At 43.3% G+C, this 12063-nt stretch overlaps 1 protein-coding gene, 1 non-coding gene and 1 pseudogene across 2 annotated transcripts in view; all 3 read right to left on the bottom strand.

Moving 5' to 3' along the window:
• Positions 1 to 12063, bottom strand: part of UBTD2 (ubiquitin domain containing 2) — a 71749-nt gene that overhangs the window by 42433 nt on the left and 17253 nt on the right. The window lies entirely within an intron of this gene.
• LOC116275137 lies at positions 983 to 1127 on the bottom strand. Its single transcript, XR_004184096.1, has one exon. It is a non-coding gene; the product is annotated as a small nucleolar RNA SNORA57 (small nucleolar RNA).
• Positions 3273 to 4881, bottom strand: LOC116274991 (annotated as a pseudogene).

The raw sequence follows: 12063 nt of genomic DNA on the forward strand, positions 1-12063 counted from the left end.
TGATCAAACAGTTCCACAGAGAAAAATCTACAGTGTCCAATCATATTCAATCCAAACACGGCCCCAAGACATTATAATCAAACTGTCAAAAAAAAAAAAAAAAAAAAAAAATCAGAGACAAAGAGAAGATCCTGAAAGCAGCAAGAGAAAAGAAGCAAACAACATATAAGGGACTTCCAATATGGCTAGCAGCAGATATCTCAGAGGAAACCTTCACGCCCAGAGACAGTGGGATGATATGTTGAAAGTGCCAGATGAAAAAAAAAATGGCAACCAAGAATACCGTATCAAGCAAAGCCGTTCTTCAGAATGAAGGAAAGATAAAAGGGTTTCCCATACAAAAGCTGAGTGAGTTCTTCATTACCAGACCTGTCTTACAAGAAATGCTAAAGGTAATTCTTTAAGCTGAAAGAAAGGATGTTAATGAGAAACACAAAACATCTCAAAGTATAAAACTGACTGGTGAAAGTAAATACAGTAAAATTCAGAATACAGATGGTCCCAAAGTATAGGGTATATTTGACTTTGGAAATAAAGAGGTCAATTACCTGGGGTAAAGGTGGGATGGAGAGGAAGATGAGGGAGATGACAATAATATGTGTCATAGGACTGTTACAAAGACTTAATGAGGTAATATTTCTCAAACAATTAGAATGGTGCCTGTCACAAAGAAAACATACAAATTTACACTGAATTAGAAGAAGTAACTATTTCTCAAAGATCATAGAACTAAACGGTGTAACAGGGATTCAAACCAACACTGACTCCAAAGTTCACGTTCTTAACCAGTAGGACTAGTCTGCCTCCTGGCTTTAGGAGTTACTTGAAAAAATGTTTAACATGGATCTGGATTTTCACCTACCCTTCCAGAGTGAAACTGCATTATCAACCCATCTGAGAGGTCTTAAGACTCCATAAGATTTCAAAGATGTGAACCCATGCTTAGGATGGCACAGCAAGTTGGTCCTTTTTTTTCCCCCCTCTGCGTCCTGGTGCCTGAGGTTAGAAATGGCAGACAGGAAGCCACCAGCACCAAAGACATGATGCCCAGGGCACTGGAGCGCTTTCCCTCTGCCTCCAGACATGATAGGGAACGTACATACCTGGTCCTTGTCAAGAAAGGGAGGGCGGCATTGACCTTTAGTTGTTTGTTGACCAAACAACAAAATAATTCCTAGGCAGCATACATCAATTATCAGAAGCATATTGCTGCCTGTCCTGAGACCACAGCCAAGGGAAGGGCTGTTTCCTAAGAAATACACTAGGAGTACAAAGGACTCTTTCTTCAAGGTGGTCTCCCTCTTCAACCTGAAGTTTCCTCTGCTTGAAAAAGTCTAATGTTAAAAGCCTGGCAAAAATGTGTATAAACATACTTTACTTGAAGTTGCACTCATTTGTCAAGTCCTTCTCCTTCAATGGGTTTTTGCAGTCAAAGCCCTCTTGCTTTAAAGAATGGACAAGAATCAAAAAGTAGGTTCAACAGGACCATAAAACATATTGGTATGTTAGCTTGTGCAAGATTTTGCTATGAAATCAATAAAGCAGAACTGAGACTAAAATGTTAAATTCTATCCAGTTATAAAGAAAAATATTTTGACGTAAACAGAGAAAAACTACTAGAAACTATTCTCTTGGGGTTAGATTCATGGGCAAAGACAGAAATATCTTAGATGTCACTTAATCCTTTTCTGTTGTTTTTCGAGATAAGGTCTCATTCTATCACCCAGGCTGGAGTGCAGTGGCATCACCAGAGCTCAATGCAGCCTCAAACTCCTGGGCTCCAGTGACCCTCCTACTTCAGGATCCCAAAGTGCTGGGATTACAGGTGTGAGCCACTGTGCCTGGCCATTTACTATTTTTAAATTTTATCTACGACTACCATCACTACAAAATTCTAAGCTTTATTTTTAGCTTACTTAAGTGCAATGTTCAGAAAGAATAAGAAAGAAATACTATATTCTTGCAAACTATGCTCATAAAAGCTTTGAGAAACTTGCCCATTACTAGCTGGGTATTCCTTTTGCTCTAATACTGTATTTCCTCAAATTAAGTCCTGAGATATAAATCTCTCAAATCAATTGACAAAACTGATATTGTCAATATCAGCCCTATGAATTCCTTTTTTTTTTTTTTTTTTTTTGAGACAAGAGTCTCGCTCTGTCACCCAGGCTGGAGTGCAGTGGTGCAATCTCAGCTCACTGGAAGCTCTGCCTCCTGGGCTCACATCATTCTCCTGCCTCAGCCTCCCGAGTAGCTGGGACTACAGATGCCCGCCACCACGCCCAGCTAATTTTTTGTATTTTTAGTAGAGACGGGGTTTCACTGTGTTAGCCAGGATCCTAGTCTCGATCTCCTGACCTCATGATCCGCTCGCCTTGGCCTCCCAGTGCTGGGCTTACAAGCGTGAGTCACCGTGCCCAGCCTTTTTCTTTCTTTTTTTTTTTTTTTTGATGGAGTCTCACACTGTTGCCAGGCTGGAGTGCGGTGGTGCTATCTCCGCTCACTGCAACCTCCACCTCCTGAGCTCAAGCAATTATCCTGCCTCAGCCTCCCAAGTAGCTGGGACTACAGGCATGCACCACCACGCCCAGCTCATTTTTGTATTTTTAGTAGAGATGAGGTTTCACCTTTTTGGCCACGATCTCTTGACCTCATGATCCACCTGTCTCAGCCTCCCAAAGTGCTGGGATTACAGGCATGAGACACTGCACATAGCCCTAACCCTATGAATTCTTAACTTTTTTAATTATTATTTCTAATAAATTTACCCTGACATTCTTTTGAGGAATACATGGAGAACTGACAATTGGTTATGTTAGTTTACATGTTCCCTTGTTCTTATTACATCAGATGTATCTATAAGAAGGGTTTGCTCAGCAGCCCCGGGGGGGGGAAAAAAACGTTCACATTCTTTAGGTCTGACCCATGGTAAGGAGAGGCAGGATTAGAGAACATTTACTGACCATATGGAAATTTTAGATGTTATAAATTCAGAGATTCAGACCGACTGAATCAAATTAAAATGTTTTAGATAATGGGAGGCAGGACACAGAGGCATTCAAACTAGCATGTGGCGTTTCCTTTTTTCTTTTACTTTTGAGACGGAGTCCCGCTCTGTCGCCCAGGCTGGAGTGCAGTGGCGCAATCTTGGCTCACTGAAACCTCCGCCTCCCGGGTTCAAGAGATTCTCCTGCCTCAGCCTCCCAAATAGCTGGGATTACAGGCGAGCACCACCACACCCAGTTAATTTTTGTATTTTTAGTAGAGACAGGGTTTCACCATGTTGGTCAGGCTGGTGTCGAACTCCTGACCTCTGATCCGCCAGCCTCGGCCTCCCAAAGTGTTGGGATTACAGGCGAGAGCCACTGCCTCCAGGTGGCATTTCCTATGGAAGGCAAGATGGTCAGATCAGGAAAAGCTGCGGTTATAGTCTGGACACTGTAAAGGTTTTATTCCAATATGTTTTCCTAAATGTCTTTTTAGTTCATCAGACGGAGCAAATGTCCATGTGCATCCTTCCCATGTACATTTGTAGGGTTTTTCTGTGTGCTTTCAAGTGGGAGCTTTCAGTGCACATTTTATTGCATCCATTGTAATCACATCTGCATATCCTCCACTTCCTTTGCGTATCCGGGAATTCCACAGGTACAAGTCTCTTCCCAGGTTGCACGACGACCAAAGGGTGATTTTCTTGCAACAATGCTTGCAGGGGGACACTGAGTTCATTAAGGGCGGGTGACATTTCTTCAGGATAATCTGTTCTCTGTGGTTCGATCCCAGGTTCTATTTTAATTTTTTTCTGTGATACAGGATTTTCTTATGATTCAATTACAGGTAGGCTACTACTAGACTTTTGCGTCTCCTCCATAGAAGACCTCTTCCTACTCCTCCTCAAGGAGACCATGAGGCCACGAAAGGCTGCTGGAGGTGACTCGTGTACATAAAGGGGATGGGCTGCACCACCACGGGCTGGATGACCAGCAGGATCCCGGGCTCCATATTCTGTGCCACGAGAGGGCAGCTGCCATTACCCGTAGCATGGACAGTGGCATGTCGAAGGTCTGCCAGTCTGGAGAAGGGGGTATTTTTTCATCAGTGGGCTGGAAGAAGGCATGCTCAACCTAGGCGATGCTCCCTGGTGTGAGGATGGGAACTTCAGAGAGAAGTGCAAATTCCCAGCCAAAAGAAGTGAACTCCACTTGCTCACAGTGAGGTCCACTGGCTCCATCTGTATTCCGTGCGACAGGCCTTCAAGGGTCTGAAAGAACTTATCAGGCAATTGTGTGGAGTAGATGACCCCATACTTGTTGGGCTTTATGGATTCCATGTAATTAGATGAGTAAGACACTGGACAGGGTCCATGGGCCTCTTAACAGGAACTGGGTCAAACATGAGCATTCTTTTAAACCTTCTAGGGTGCTCTGGTGTTTGGCTTTGAGAGGTGCGGTCAGGGATGCCGCCGACGAGAAATAAAGGCCCAGATCCGGGCTGCCTGGAGCCTCCCAAGCGCAGTAATGTCACGGTTCCAGTCTGGGCGGCTTTGGCGGCAGCGGTAGGGGACAAGGACGGGCAGGTGTGCAGCGGGCGCTCTCCCTGGGCTCCGGCTTGGGCCTGGCTACTCGCGGCTCCCCTCTGGCTCCTGTCCCCAACTCCAGGCAGTCACGTGATGCCAGCGCTGCTCACTCTGCAAGCCTCGCTGCTCACTCTGCAAGCCTCCCGGGGATGGAGGGGTAAGTAGAGGCTGGGATCCAGGGTGGGAGGGTCAGGGTTGAATTCTTTAGATAGATAGCAAGGAGCTGGGTGCAGTGGCTCATGCCTGCAATCACACCACTTTGGGAGGCCGAGGCAGATGATTACCTGAGGTCAGGAGTTTGAGACCAGCCTGGCCAACATGGTGAACCCCATCTCTACCGAAAATACAAAAATTAGCCAGGCTGGTGGCGGGTGCCTGTAATCCCAGCTACTTGGGAGGCCAAGGCAGGAGAATCGCTTGAACACAGGAGGCGAAGGTTGCAGTGAGCCAAGATCGTACCACTGCACTCCAGCCTGGGCAATAAAAGCGAAACTCTGTCTCAAAAGAGGAAAAAAAAGAAAAGGATAGCAAGGTCAAAAAAATACTGAGAATCCATCCTATAATGAAAAGCTAACAATGACATTCCTGTTACATTCCCAAACCAGAACACTGGTAAAAGCCACTCTAGTCATAGCTGTGATAACCTCAATAAGCACTTTACATTTCTCTGAACATGTACTCCCAACACCCACCCCCAACACACACACACCTTGAGTCTGAAAGGGTATACACAAAAATGTTTACGTTAGGAGGAAGGATAAATGTGGTTTTTCTTACACTTTTTACACTTTTTTTTTTTTTTTTTTTGGAGACAGGGTCTTACTCTGTTGCCTAGGCTGGAATTCAATGGCACCATCAGGGCTCACTGCAGTCTCAAGTGATAGTCCTATCCAAGTAGCTGGGACTACAGGTGCATGCCACCATGCCCAGCAAAATTTTTTTTTTTTTTTTTAGTAGAGATGTGGTTTTGCTATGTTGTCCAGGCTGGTAAATATACTTTTTGATATTTTTCTGATTTTTTTCACAAAAAGTTTCTAAAAGTGGCCGTTATGTCACCCAGGCTGAAGTGCAGTGGTGCCATCTCGGCTCACTGCAACCTCCGCCTCCTGGGTTCAAGTGATTCTCCTGCCTCAGCCTCCCCAGTAGCTGGGACTACAGGTGCCCACCACCACGCCTGGTGAATTTTTGTATTTTCAGTAGAGACGGGGGTTTCACTATTTTGGCCAGGCTGGTCTTGAACTCCTGATCTCGTGATCTGCCCGCCTCAGCCTCCCAAAGTGCTGGGATTACAGGAGTGAGCCATCACGCCCGGCCCTGTTGAGAGCTTTAAAAATGACTATAAGACTCTGTCTGTTCCGCCTCCCGCCCCCATCCCCTCACAAAAAAAAAAAAAAAAAAAAAAAAAGTAAATGCAAAGACAAATAATGATCATTAATCATCATTATTCGTTAAAATTTTATAATATTTCCCTGAGATTCTGCTGCAACAATAACCTGCCAATGTATTTTATACTTCCTACTTTTTATTAAATCAGAACTATTTCTTGGTGGAAACTGAATTTTATTCTATTAATACATCTTAATTTTCTTTATTCTCTCTTAATGTTTTATCTGAAAACTTCTTTCCTCCCTCTTCGAGCAATTGTGAAACTTCCTACAGATAAGACTTTTAGTATTCATCCTTGTCCCCGCTGAAAAACCTGTCTTTACCACTGAAGCATAAGTTCTGTTCCTACTCATTATTCCCTTCTTAAAATGTTTAAGGATTGCTTGTTACAGAAAAAAGGTTATTTTTTTCACTTACGTGCTTGTCTTATGCAGGGCATATCATAAGTTCTAGTCAGCAAATTTAATATTAAAATACAAAAAACAAAAATACAAACACCCACAATAACCTATTCCTACCCTACAACTGATACAACGCAGAAAGATGGTCTCCTTGCTTCCAAGACTATTACATGTCATTTCATTCAATAACAGATAAGCAATTCTTCCCATTCTCAGAGCTCTTGTTACAGATTAAGTGTCTCACTCGATGTTCATTCCAGAAGTACTGGGTATCATTTCATTGTTTCCAAAGTTCCTTTTCACTGTGTCCTACTTGTTATATGTTGTGGCACATCTCAACTTTCAACTTCAAAATTACGAGAATTTAAAGAGAATATGAACCAGTCTGATTCATTTAGGAAGAGCATCTCTGTGACATGATGCAGCCATCACAAACCCAGAGCAGTGAAAGCCAGGGTCTGTTCAACAGGCCCTATGTGTTAATGTTTAGCAATACAACAATGATCAAAGCCTTAAAAGCTCTTGAATCACCATCAAGTTTAAACGATTATCCAGGTAACTGCCCAATACAAAAATGGGTGACTATCAGAAAAAGCACAAGCTATGATAACGAAACTCTGTATTACAGGACCACTGTAGGTTCCCCCCGCCATCCACTTCTAAGTAAGATACTTTAGGAAGCAAGAATGTCTCTGCTGCCTTTATCAACTATAAAACCAGAAGGTGACCCCAAATGACCATATGCTGATACTCTAAGTGCAGGAGAACACTTTCATGTAATCTCCTTCAACTTACCCCTTGGAACAAGCACCACTTTATAACAGATAGATTTTCCAATACTCCACTAAGTGATTGAAGAGCACAGGCCTAGAAAAATTTTATTAATCTTTCTACATATTAAACAATGCCTTCCTTTCTTGTACCTCAAGGAGCTCAAGGAAACTTCTTTCCCCACACAGTTCAACTGCTAAATTCAAATCAAGTTTGAATGGAGTTTTAAGCTGAAAACATTCAGCCTGGGATAAAAGGCAAAGATAATGAGAAAGAATACAACCAACTAAAGGGGCACAAGGATTATGCCTTTTTCTACTTGATCCAGTTAGATAATAACTGTGTTTACTGTCACGAAGGAAAACAATTACATACACTATTTTTTTTTTTTTTTTGAGACAGAGTCTCACTCTGTTGCCCAGGCTGGAGTGCAGTGGCACAATCTCAGCTCACTGCAAGCTCCACTTTCCAGATTCAAGTGATTCTCATGCCTTAGCCTCCTTGGTAGCTGGGATTACAGGCATGCGCCTGCACATCCAGCTAATTTTTGTATTTTTAATAGAGATGGGTTTCGCCATATTGGCCAGGCTGGTCTCAAACTCCTGGCCTCCAGTGATCCGCCTGCTTCTGCCTCCCAGAGTGCTGGAATTACAAGCATGAACCACCACATCCGGCCTCACTCACATACACTTCTACTGCAAGGAAAGAAAAGCCAACCAAAAACCCCCACCATCTGTAGAGAGAATACTGAACCAGACAACAGAAGACAAAGCTTACAGTTTTGGCTACTCTTTTTCTCTTTCAGATCAAAATCAGAACTGAGGCCCTGTGCCTCAGTTTCCTCTACTATAAGATGTCAATATTAATATCAGTCTTCATCAAAGTCAGTGGATCTTTTTAAGAATCAAGAAAATGTGGCCGGGAGCGGTAGCTCACACCTGTAATCCCAGCACTTTGGGAGGCTGAGGCAGGTGGATCACGTGAGGTGAGGAGTTCGAAACCAGCCTGGCCAACATGGTGAAACCCCCATCTCTACTAAAAAGGCAAAAAATTAGCTGGTCATGGTGGCACACGCCTATCCCACCTACTTGGGCAGCTGAGAGAGAAGAATCACTTAAACCCAGGAGGCAGAGGTTGCAGCAAGCCAAGATCGTGCCACTGCATTCCAGCCTGGGTGACAGAGAGAGATCCATCTCAAAAAAGAAAAGAAAAATCAAGAAAATGTATATGAAGATTCTTCAAAAATAAAAATGTACAATAAAATCTATCATTAACAGCCAGGCATGGTGGCTCATATCTATAATCCCGGCACTTTGGGAGGTTGAGGTGGACGGATCACTTGGGGTCAGGCATTCTAGACCAACAAGGTGAAACCCCATCTCTACTAAAAATACAAAAAAAATTAGCTGGGTATGGTGGCATGTGCCTGTACTCCCAGCTACTTGGGAGGCTGAGGTAGGAGAATCGCTTGAACCTAGGAGGCGGAGGTTGCAGTAGGCCAAGATCACGCCACTGCACTCCAGCCCACATGACAGGGCGAGACTCCTCAAAAAAAAGTGTCATTAACAATCACAGTTCTTTTCATGTCTGTTAATTGTACTTGTGAAACTTAAACAACTGAAAAGCTATTAATAACTTCAATAAGATACACTCATATGCATTCAACTAGTTTTTTTTGTTTGTTTTGGTTTTTTTTGAGACAGGGTCTCTGTTGCCTAGGGTGGAGTGTAGTAGTACGATCTTGGTGGCTCACTGCAGCCACCACCTCCAGGCTCGAGCGATCCTCCCACCTCAGCCCCCCAAGCAGCTGAGACTACAGGTGCACACCACCACACCCAGTTAATTTTTTTCTACAGGCAGGGTTTTGCCATCTTGCCCAGGCTGGTCTTGAACTCCTGAGCTCAAGCAATCTGCTTACCTTGGCCTCCCAAAGTGCTAAGATTACAGGTGTGAGCCACAGTACCTGGCCTCAACTGGTATTTTATTATGTACCCATTGTTTATTAAATCACTGTTGAGATACTTACATACAAGTTCAAGTATGTCTCTAGGTGTATTCAGGGTAATTTGTTGTGAAAATAACAAGAGTTGGGGAGACTTTTGTAAGTAAAAATAAGGATGAAAGTTGTGAAATATATCTGTATTACTAAACATCTCATAATACAAAGCATGTATTATAAAGGCATAAACATGTTATAAAGTTTAAATTGTATGTTATATAAAGTTATAAAAAATTGAGTAATAAATTCTCCCCAAGATACAATGCACACACATGTGTGTAATTTTTTTGAGATGGAACCTTGCCAGATTGGGCTCAAGCACTCCTCCCGCCTCAGCCTCCAGAGTAGCTGAGACTACAGGTGCGCAACAACACACCTGGGCTCTAATTTTTATATGGTGAAATGTGGTTTCAAATAAAAAGATAAAGGATGAATAATTCTTTTTTTTTTTTTTGGAGACAGAGTCTCTCTCTGTCGCCCAGGCTGGAGTGCAGTGGCATGATCTCAGCTCACTGCAAGCTCCGCCTCCCGGGTTTACCCCATTCTCCTGCCTCAGCCTCCCAGGTAGCTGGGACTACAGGCGCCCGCCACCTCGCCCGGCTAGTTTTTTTGTATTTTTTAGTAGAGACAGGGTTTCACCGTGTTAGCCAGGATGGTCTGGGCCTCCCAAAGTGCTGGGATTACAGGCTTGAGCCACCGCACCCAGCCAAGGATGAATAAGCCTGACCCCTGAAATAAAATTAGTCTTTAGTATTTTATTTACTTTTATTTTTTTTGAAACAAGGTCTTACCATCACCCAGGCTGAAATGCAGTGGCTCAATTACGGCTCACTGCAGCCTCGACAAGTATTCTAAAAATCAGTACCAGCAATAACTTGTCCTCAGATTCTTCTCCTCCTCCTCCAACATCCTCTAAAATGTCTGCTTAAAATAAAGCAACCCGGCCAGGCGCGGTGGCTCACACCTGTAATCCCAGCACTTTGGGAGGCTGAGGCAAGTGGATCACTTGAGGTCAGGAGTTCAAGACCAGCCTGGCTAATGGTGAAACCCCGTCTCTACTAAAAATACAAAAAAATGGCCAGGTGTGGTGGCACACGCCTGTAATCCCAGCTACTTGGGAGGCCGAGGCAGGAGAATCACTTGAACCCAGGAAGCAGAGGTTGCAGTGAGCCAAGATAGCGCCACAGAACTCCAGCCTGGGAGACAGAGCAAGACTCTGTCTCAAAAAAGAAAAAAATTTAAAAATTAAAAAAAATAACCCAAGGGGCTGGGCACACATGGTGGCTCATGCCTGTAATCCCAGCACTCTGGGAGGCTAAGACAAGAGGATCACCTGAGCCCAGGAGTTTGAAACCAACCTGGGCATGGTGAGACCCCCAGTTCTACAAAAAATAAAAAAATTAACCAGGCATACTGGCATGCGCCTATAGTCCCAGCCACTCAGAAGGCTAAGGTGAGAAGATGACTTGAGCCCAGGAGGTCAAGGTTGCAGTCAGTTGTGGTTGCGCCACTGCACTCCAGCCTGGAAGATAGAGGGGGACCCCATCTCAAAAAAAAAAAAAAAAACAAAAAAAAAAAACAAAAAAAAACAAATAAAAAAAATTCAGAGAATTCTTAAAAGTTGTTGTCATTACTTCCTATTTATACAGTACTCAGTATAGGCTGCACATGAAGCCTAAATTTCTGCTTCATTCAACATAAGTACAGATCAGCCCAAGGGCAACCTAATTCCACTGGGCTGAATAGGCTATACATGCAATTAACCCTCTGTTCACCTCCAAAGCAAGTCAGGTCACCACTAGGTTTGCTAAGGATGACAGAATAAAATACACAAACACAAAATAAGTAGGAAACTCTTAACAAGCAAATTAGATCACTGCCTCCTTTCACCAGGCAAATAAGAATCTATCTGAGTTAATTACTGTGAAGAGTCTCTCTAAAGATAATAGGCTTCTGTACAACTAAGGAACCAGTCAGTAATAAAATAATTTCACCCAAAACCCAAATGAAATAATTAAAGCCAAGTAGCAAACTTTTCATTCTCCAAATGATAAAAGAGCCACAACTGTCTATTCATTATTTCACTTATTTACTCAAGCAACAACTATTAGGCACTATACCAGATACCAGGGATATATTAAAGAACAAATCAGACAAAATCCTTGCCCTCACAGTGCTTACAATATTCTGGGGGAAGACGGGAAGCATATAAGTAAAGAAATAATTTCTAAAAGCAATTTTTTAAAGCAAATGGGAGGGGCATGCTAGTTTTAAGAACTATAATAAAAAACACCACTTTTTTTTTTTTTTTTTTTGAGAGTCTTGCTCTGTCAGCCAGGCTGAGTGTATGGCAAGATCTCGCCAACCTCTGTCTCCCAGGTTCAAGTGATTCTCCTGCCTCAGCCTCCTGAGGCTAGGGATCACAGGCATGCACCACCATGCCGGGCTAATTTTTCTATTTTTAGTAGAGATGGGGTTTCACCGTGTTAGCCAGGCTGGTCTTGAACTCCTGACCTCAGGTGATCCACCCACCTCAGCCTCCCAAAGTGCTGGGATTACAGGTGTGAGCCACCGTGCCCAGCACCACACATTGTTTAGATTCCAAGTAAAGGGAACAGCATGAAAGCCCTAAAACGGGAAGAAGCTGTGCGTGAGTCACTAGATGTAAAGACTGTATCAGCATCCCACTTGTTTCATCTGAATCTAATCCATTCTTCATAAGCAACAGTCAGATTTTTAAAACAACAGCAGAGCAGACACCAGACTTTACCTACCAGGTCCTTCTTAGCATGCCATCTATTCTGGTTCCTACTTCACAAGCCACAGCCAAACTGTCAAACACATCTCATCCACTGGCCCCTTTTCCATGCAGTACTTCCCGTCTGAATTTCCTATGGCTAAACATAATATAAGTCTGCTCCAACTGGAGGCAA

The sequence above is a fragment of the Papio anubis genome, chromosome 5 (genome assembly GCF_008728515.1).
Source record: "Papio anubis isolate 15944 chromosome 5, Panubis1.0, whole genome shotgun sequence".
NCBI lineage: Eukaryota > Metazoa > Chordata > Mammalia > Primates > Cercopithecidae > Papio > Papio anubis.